The following is a 7487-nucleotide window of genomic DNA, read 5'->3' on the forward strand; positions in this document are numbered from 1 at the left end:
TATGAGCTTTGCACATGAGAACATTAGCTTTTGACCCAATAATTTAATGAACAAACAAGGATACTACAACATAACCAGATAATGCTCAATATTTCAGTATAAAAGGTTAATGTTGTAGGGTGATTTTGATATTATCTAAAGATCATAAACCACAGAAACAGACATAGATATTTAAATGATAATAAGAGAAACAGAGATGACTGATAATTTTGCATTTTAAATAAAAATACCAGTTAAATAAAAGGTGCATATGCAAAGCAAAAGTGCATATATTTATTATTCTTTAGCATTATCTTAATTCAGAATAACTCTGGTGCAAAACTGAAGCAACTGAACTAGTTAGTAACTTCATTTACTATATCCATTCACATCCAGAAGTAATATCAAGTTCTGTGGGATGGAGAAAGGAAGAGAAGGAAGGAAGAAATGGAGGATATTATCTGGTTTCCAACTAGTATTCAGGATAGATATTACATATTTTAATCTTTAATCTCATAAAGCACAGAACCTAAAATTAAGAATTAAATATTTGTAAATATATACCTATATATACACAAAGAATTTGTGTTTTAGTATGCAAAACTGAAGTATCAACTTTTCTCTTTCTCATTCTTAATAATTTCCATAGAGCTCTTTCTTGACTTCATCTTTAAAATACACTCATTGTATACATTTATTTTTGGTAGTAATTAAAAGCTTTTAATTGCTATAATCTTCTTGACTCTTACAAAAGGCAGTGAGTGAAATGACTGATGTCAACTACAGACACAAGGAAAAGATTATTACTAAAACAATTACTGACATACTTAAGTATATGCTTTGCATATTTCATAAATTTAATGCTCATAATGGCATTCTTATTTTATGAGCTCTAAATTTTGTATAAACTAAAAAAAAATCTTAAACGTTGTTAAAAGACAAATAGGTACTGTGTGGAGGCTTTGTAAAGCCTTAGCTTGACTAGACTGAACTGCATTTCTCAAAATACCTCTTCTTATATGTTTGCATCTTTGGGAGGTTTCTATGGAAGGCAGAAGTGAAGCAGTAGCTATTTAGTAGCACACACACATTGTCACGTCCCTGCTGGCTCATCCTTTTGGCAGGAGGTAACTGCAGAGACTTCCTCTGGATTCTCCTCTTCTCTGACTCCAGGGCAGGTCTATGGGTTTAGCTCCATAAAGAAGGTCCTTCCTACAAGACACCCATACCATCAAGGTCAGAGGCAATGAGAACTGACATGAGTTTCTATTCATAGTCATGGACTCTAGCTTGCGTTTGGAGGTCCACATTCTTGCGGTTCTGCTTTTCTGATAGAACCCTACCTAATACAGATACAAAATGATCAGAGTAGATGTCAATCCCTGTGCCACACTGGTGCTTACTTCGTGAATATCAGCTCGGGGTTTGGCCAATGTTGGAACCTGGTGTTTTTTTAACACAACTATTCTGTCTCTTTCCATTGAAACATACTGACTGGATATGTTAAAGTGCTTTGAGAAATTGTGAGGTATTATACAAATTTAGGTTTTTATTGCTATTATTATTATCAACATTAATATTAAATTTTGCCTGGTGAATAGGCAAAGCATGCTTTCAAATTAGAGGTATACTTATACTAATATTCAATATTGGAATTTGGTTACAAATGACACATGTTTCCATTTTTATTGCACTTTGAAAAATCCTCTCAAAGGAATTAGGCTCTGTTTAATTACTAAGCTAAGTAACAGCTAAAAAAGTCAAGAAGTCAAATAATCTTTTAATGGAACCCACCAGTTTAACATAGAATCCCAATGTACTTAGCACTTGTTACTGTTGACATTTGGTATACAGCTACCAGCTATCAATTATTGTCCTCGTTTCTGCCATAACTGAACAAAATGAATATACAGAGATACACAGTTGACCTTTGAACAACACTGGTTTGAATTGTATGGGTCCACTTTTTTTTTAAAGATTTTATTAATTTATTTGACAGAGAGAGACAGCCAGTGAGAGAGAGAACACAAGCAGGGGAAGTGGGAGAGGAAGAAGCAGGCTCATAGCAGAGAAGCCTGATGTGGGGCTCGATCCCAGAGCACCGGGATCACACCCTGAGCTGAAGGCAGACGCTTAACGACTGTGCCACCCAGGCACCCCTGTATGGGTCCACTTATACACAGATTTTTTTCAATAAAGTACAGGACTGTAAATATATTTTCCTTATGAATTTCTTAATAATATTTTTCTCTAGTGTACTTTATTGTAAGAACATACAAAATATGTGTTGATCGACTGTTTGTTATTAGGAAGCTGTTCAACAATAGGCTCTTAGCAGTTAAGTTCTGGGGAAGGGGGTGGTCAAAAGTTACACACAGATTTTTGACTGAGTGGGGGGTCAGTAGCCCTAACCCCTGCATTGTTCAAGGGTCAACTGTACATTAAATGTATAACAAATAAATATATATATTGTAGAAATTGAAAGCCAGGTTTCTTACTGATGGAAAAAGTTAGAAATAAACAAAGACAGAATGATATGATAAATCCTGAAATGTAGGATTCAATTTGGGGTTATCAAGTATTTGGAGTTATTAGTTATTTTGAGTTTGGTATGATTTCACAGTTTTTAAAAATAGGTGTGTATATAAAAGAAATACAGAAGTGTGAAACATTTCCTGTCTCTATCCAATGAGAGGACCTAGAGCTTGCATACCGAAGTAGCACCTAGTAAAACTAGTGAACTAGTGCACAGATCTTAGTTTCTAAATACCAGCCCCAGGAAAAGAGACCAGGGAGCCTTGGAAAGTAGTTGATTCCAAAGCAAAGAAAAATATAACATAAACAGGAATATCTTTTTTTTTATTTTATTATATTATGTTAATCACCATACAGTACATCCCCAGATTCCGATGTAAAGTTTGATGCTTCATTAGTTGCGTATAACACCCAGTGCACCATGCAATACGTGCCCTCCTTACTACCCATCACCGGTCTATCCCCTTCCCCCACCCCCTCCCCTCTGAAGTCTTCAGTTTGTTTCTCATAGTCCATAGTCTCTCATGTTTCATAAACAGGAATATCTTAACATGCCAAGAGATAAAGAACTGGTAAAGGAAGAAGATGATGACAATGATGGCATGTCAAAGGAACACAGAAGCCAATGTGAAAGAGCTCCCAGTAGCTAAAGCTAGCACAATTTGAGAAACAATGATAATTGTGCATTATAACCCAAGGATTAAAACACATATGCATGAGTCCACAGGAAATGAAGAAAAGATATCTCTTAATTACAGAAAAATTCCATTAATAAATGTAACTAAGTGAGGAAGATTAGAAACCCACAGTAATAATTATTGTAGACCAAAATTAGGCAAAATTAAAGAGAAGTAGAACTTTGTATAATTTAAAGTATTTTCCCTCAGGTATTGCTTAATTACCCGAGGGAAAATTGTAACTCTACAGTGGAGAAACCAGATAGACACCACCTTAACCAAAGGATCAAGATTAATATCAGCATAATAAGCCAGAATGACAGGTAACTGCTGAAGTGATCCATTCATATCAGCAGGGCCCATCTCTTCTATTTTTTCCCAAAATTCAAAATTTCAACATAGTCATGAGAAAATATCAGACATCAGACCCAAATTGAATGACATTCTACAAAATACTTTCAAAAATGTCAAATGCTCTTCAGAAATGTCAATGTCATAAGAGACAATTAAAGACTCAGAAACTGTCACAAACCAGAGGCAACCAAAAACACAGGACAACAAAATGCAATGCAGGCTTCTGGATTAGAGTCTAGATGAAAAAAAAAGAAGAAAGAGAAAGAAAGAAAGAAAGAAAGAAAGAAAGAAAGAAAGAAAGAAAGAAAGAAAGAAAGAAAGAAGGAAAGAAAAGAAAGAAGAAAGAAAGAAAGAAAGAAAGAAAGAAAGAAAGAAAGAAAGAAAGAGAAATCAAAATTAATTTTGCATTTTGGTTAATAGTATTTTACCAGTGTTAGTAGTATTGTCCCAATTATCTTAATTTTAAGACTAGTACCATGACTGCACATGATGTTAACTTTGAAGCTGAGTAGAGTATCCAAGAGCTTGATTTTACTCTAGGTTAGAATTGACATGAAGTTAAGAAAAGACCCTAAGTTGTCACTGAATTTTTGTAAAATAAGGTGTTGAATTTTGAAGCTGTCTTCAATCTTGATTATAAATCAGAATAACAGGGGCATCTGGTTGGCTCAGTCATTGGGCATCAGCCTTCGGCTCAGGGCGTGATCCCTGCAATCTGAGATCAAGCCCCACATCGGCTCCTCTGCTGGGAGCCTGCCTCTTCCTGTCCCACTCCCCCTGCTTGTGTTCCTTCTCTTGCTGGCTGTCTCTCTCTCTGTCAAATAAAGAAATAAATTCTTTAAAAAAAAATAAAAAAGAAAAAAGAAAACAATAACAAAATTGCTTCTAAAAATTATGTGGAATCTGATACAAACACTGTGCTGTTTAGTCACGCAGCTATCAATGAGGATATATGTTTCAGTCAGGAAAAAGTTAACACTATTAAAATATAAATTTTTTTCAAATATTAAAGCAGTTTTAAGCTGTTAACATCATTAGATAAGCTACATATGGTCTTCAGAATAATTTATTATTATAGAAAAATTGTGTGCTATACTTTCATTTAATTTTTTAAAAGATTTTATTTATTTATTTGAGAGAGAAAAGAAGGACAGAGAGAGGGCAGGGGGAAGAACAGAGGGACAGAGGGAGAGGGACAAATAGACTCTGTACTGAGCACCAAGCCCAAAGGGGCTTGATCTCAGGGCCCTGAGATCATGACCTGAGCCAAAACCAAGAGTCAGACACTTAACCGACTGAGTCACCTAAGTGCCCTGTTATGCTTTCATTTATGATCCGCCTTTTTCTACAAAGGATTTAAAGTAGATATGCCCTAATATATCTATTAATAAATATGGGCCAGAAAATTATTTTTCATAATTTTCCCATAGATCTGAGGAAACTTCTTAGATGAGTAAAGACAAAATTAAATTATCTATAGAAATATTACTTAATAACTTACAAATAAGCTGTGTCATATACTAATGACCGTAAAAAAATATTGCAGGAAACCATTTAGTAGATACAAGTAGCCATTTAAATTTTGCAAAAGAATGATTTTATCATTTTAGATCATACGATTTTGGGTTCAACGGTAATTATATACTAATACTAGATTAAGGCTGAAATGACCATAGCCAGAGTGATCCTTTTGCTCTTTAAATGAAGAAACTAAAAACCAGTTATGTGTTCTCTATCAGAATATTGAACTTCACTTTTTCACAATGGGTTTGCCACCTGAACATAGGTGTCGTGAAAATCACCACTAAACCTAAACTAAAATGGGAAAGGAAAGACTCATATCAACATTGTCACATTGGACACCTAGATTCTTGCAAGTCTATCACTACTGGTCATCTTATCTACAAATGTGGTGGTATTGACAAAAGAACTATCAAAAAATTTGAGAAGGAGGCTGCTGAAATAGGAAAGGGTTCCTTCACTTATTCCTGGATCTTGAATAAACTGAAAGCTAAACATGAACATGGTATCACCATTGATTTCCTCCTGTGGAAACTGAGACTATCAACTATTATGTGACCATCACTGATGTCCCAGGACACAGACACTTTATCAAAAACATGATTATAGGCACATCTCAGGCTGACTGTGCTGCCCTGATTGTTGCTGCTGGTGTTGATGAATTTAAAGCAGGTATCTCCAAGAATGGTCAGACCCATGAGCATGCTCTTCTGGCTTACACACTGGGTGTGAAACAACTAATTGTTGGTGTTAACAAAATGGATTCCACTGAGTTGTCCTACAGCCAGAAGAGATACAAGGAAATCATTAAGGAAGTCAATACTTACACTAAGAAAATTGGCTGTAACCCTGACACAGTAGCATTTGTGCCAATTTCGGTTGGAATTGTGACAACATGCTGGAGCCAAGTGCTAACATGTCTTGGTTCAAAGGATGGAAAGTCACCCATAAGGATGGCAGTGCCAGTAGAACCATACTGCTTGAAGCTCTGGATTGCATTCTGCCACCAACTCACCCAGCTGACAAGCCATTGCTTCTGCCCCCTCAGGACATCTACAAAAGTGGTGGCATGGGTACTGTCCCTGTGGGCCAAGTGGAGACGAGTGTTCTTAAACCCAGCATCGTGATCACCTTTGCTCCAATGTTACAACTGAAGCAAAGTCTGTTGAAATGCACCATGAAGCTTGGAGTGAGGCCCTTCCTGGGGACAATGTGGTCCTCAATGTCAAGAACATATCTGTCAAAGATGTTCATCATGGTAATATGACTGGTGACAGCAAAAATGGCCCACCAATGAAAACACCTGGCTTCACAGCTCAAGTGATTATCCTGAACCATCCAGGCCAAATCAGTTCTGGATATGCACCTGTACTGTACCATCACATCTCACAGTGCTTGCAAGTTTGCTTAGCTGAAGGAGGAGACTGTTCATCATTCTGGAAAAAAGTTGGAATGGCCTCAAGTTCTTGAAATCTGGTGATGCTGCCATCATTGATATGGTTCTTGTCAAGCCTATGTGTGTTGAGAGCTTCTCTGACTATCCTCCTCCAGGCTGTTTTGCTTTTAGTCTCACGAGGCAGATGGTTGCTCTGGGTGTCACCAAAGTAGTGGATAAGAAGGCAGCTGGAGCTGGCAAGACCACCAAGTCTTCCCAGAACGCACAGAAGTCTAAATGAATATTATCTCCAATGCCTGCCACCCCAGTCTTAATCAGTGGTGGAAGAACAATGTCAGAACTGTTTGTGTCAATTGGCCATTTAAGTTTAATAGTAAAAGACTGATTAATGATAACAATGCATCATAAAACATTCAGAAGGAAAGGAGAATATTCTGTGGATGGACCATTGTTTTTTGTTTTGTTTTATTTTTTGCATATGTGGCAATTTTAAGTTATTAATTTCTATAATCAGTATTTTGTGTAGTTTCAAGTTTTTATTTAAATTACAGTTACTTAACATATATTGTAATATTAGTTTTTAGAAATAGAACTTACTTATTCATCACTTTCGTACAACACCCAGTGCTCATCACAAGTACCCTTCTTAATACCCATCACCCGTTTAACCCATCACCAGCCCACCTCCCCTCCAGCAACCCTCAGTTTGTTCTCTATAGTTAAGAGTCTGTTTTATGGTTTGCCTCTCTTTTTTTTTCTATGTTATTCTGTTTCATTTCTTAAATTCCACATACGAGTGAAATCATTTTGGTCAAATTTTTTCCAAAAATACTGATTTTAGTACTTTTTAATGGAAACAACTTGACCAAAAATCTGTCACAGAATTTTGAGACCCATTAAAACAAGTTTAATGAGAAAAGAATACTAAACTTCATATTAGTCTTCAGCTAATGATTAATTTTTATCACTTATGGAAAAAATCTCACTGTGCGAAAACATCCAAAAATAAGCTAATATTAAGCTAA

General features: G+C 35.9%; 1 pseudogene; it reads left to right on the plus strand.

Annotated features, from left to right (window-relative positions):
- The first annotated feature begins 5364 nt into the window (after nucleotides 1–5364).
- LOC100477419 lies at nucleotides 5365–6742 on the plus strand (annotated as a pseudogene).
- The last annotated feature ends 745 nt before the right edge of the window (nucleotides 6743–7487 follow it).

This window comes from Ailuropoda melanoleuca, chromosome 7 (assembly GCF_002007445.2).
Source record: "Ailuropoda melanoleuca isolate Jingjing chromosome 7, ASM200744v2, whole genome shotgun sequence".
Lineage (NCBI taxonomy): Eukaryota > Metazoa > Chordata > Mammalia > Carnivora > Ursidae > Ailuropoda > Ailuropoda melanoleuca.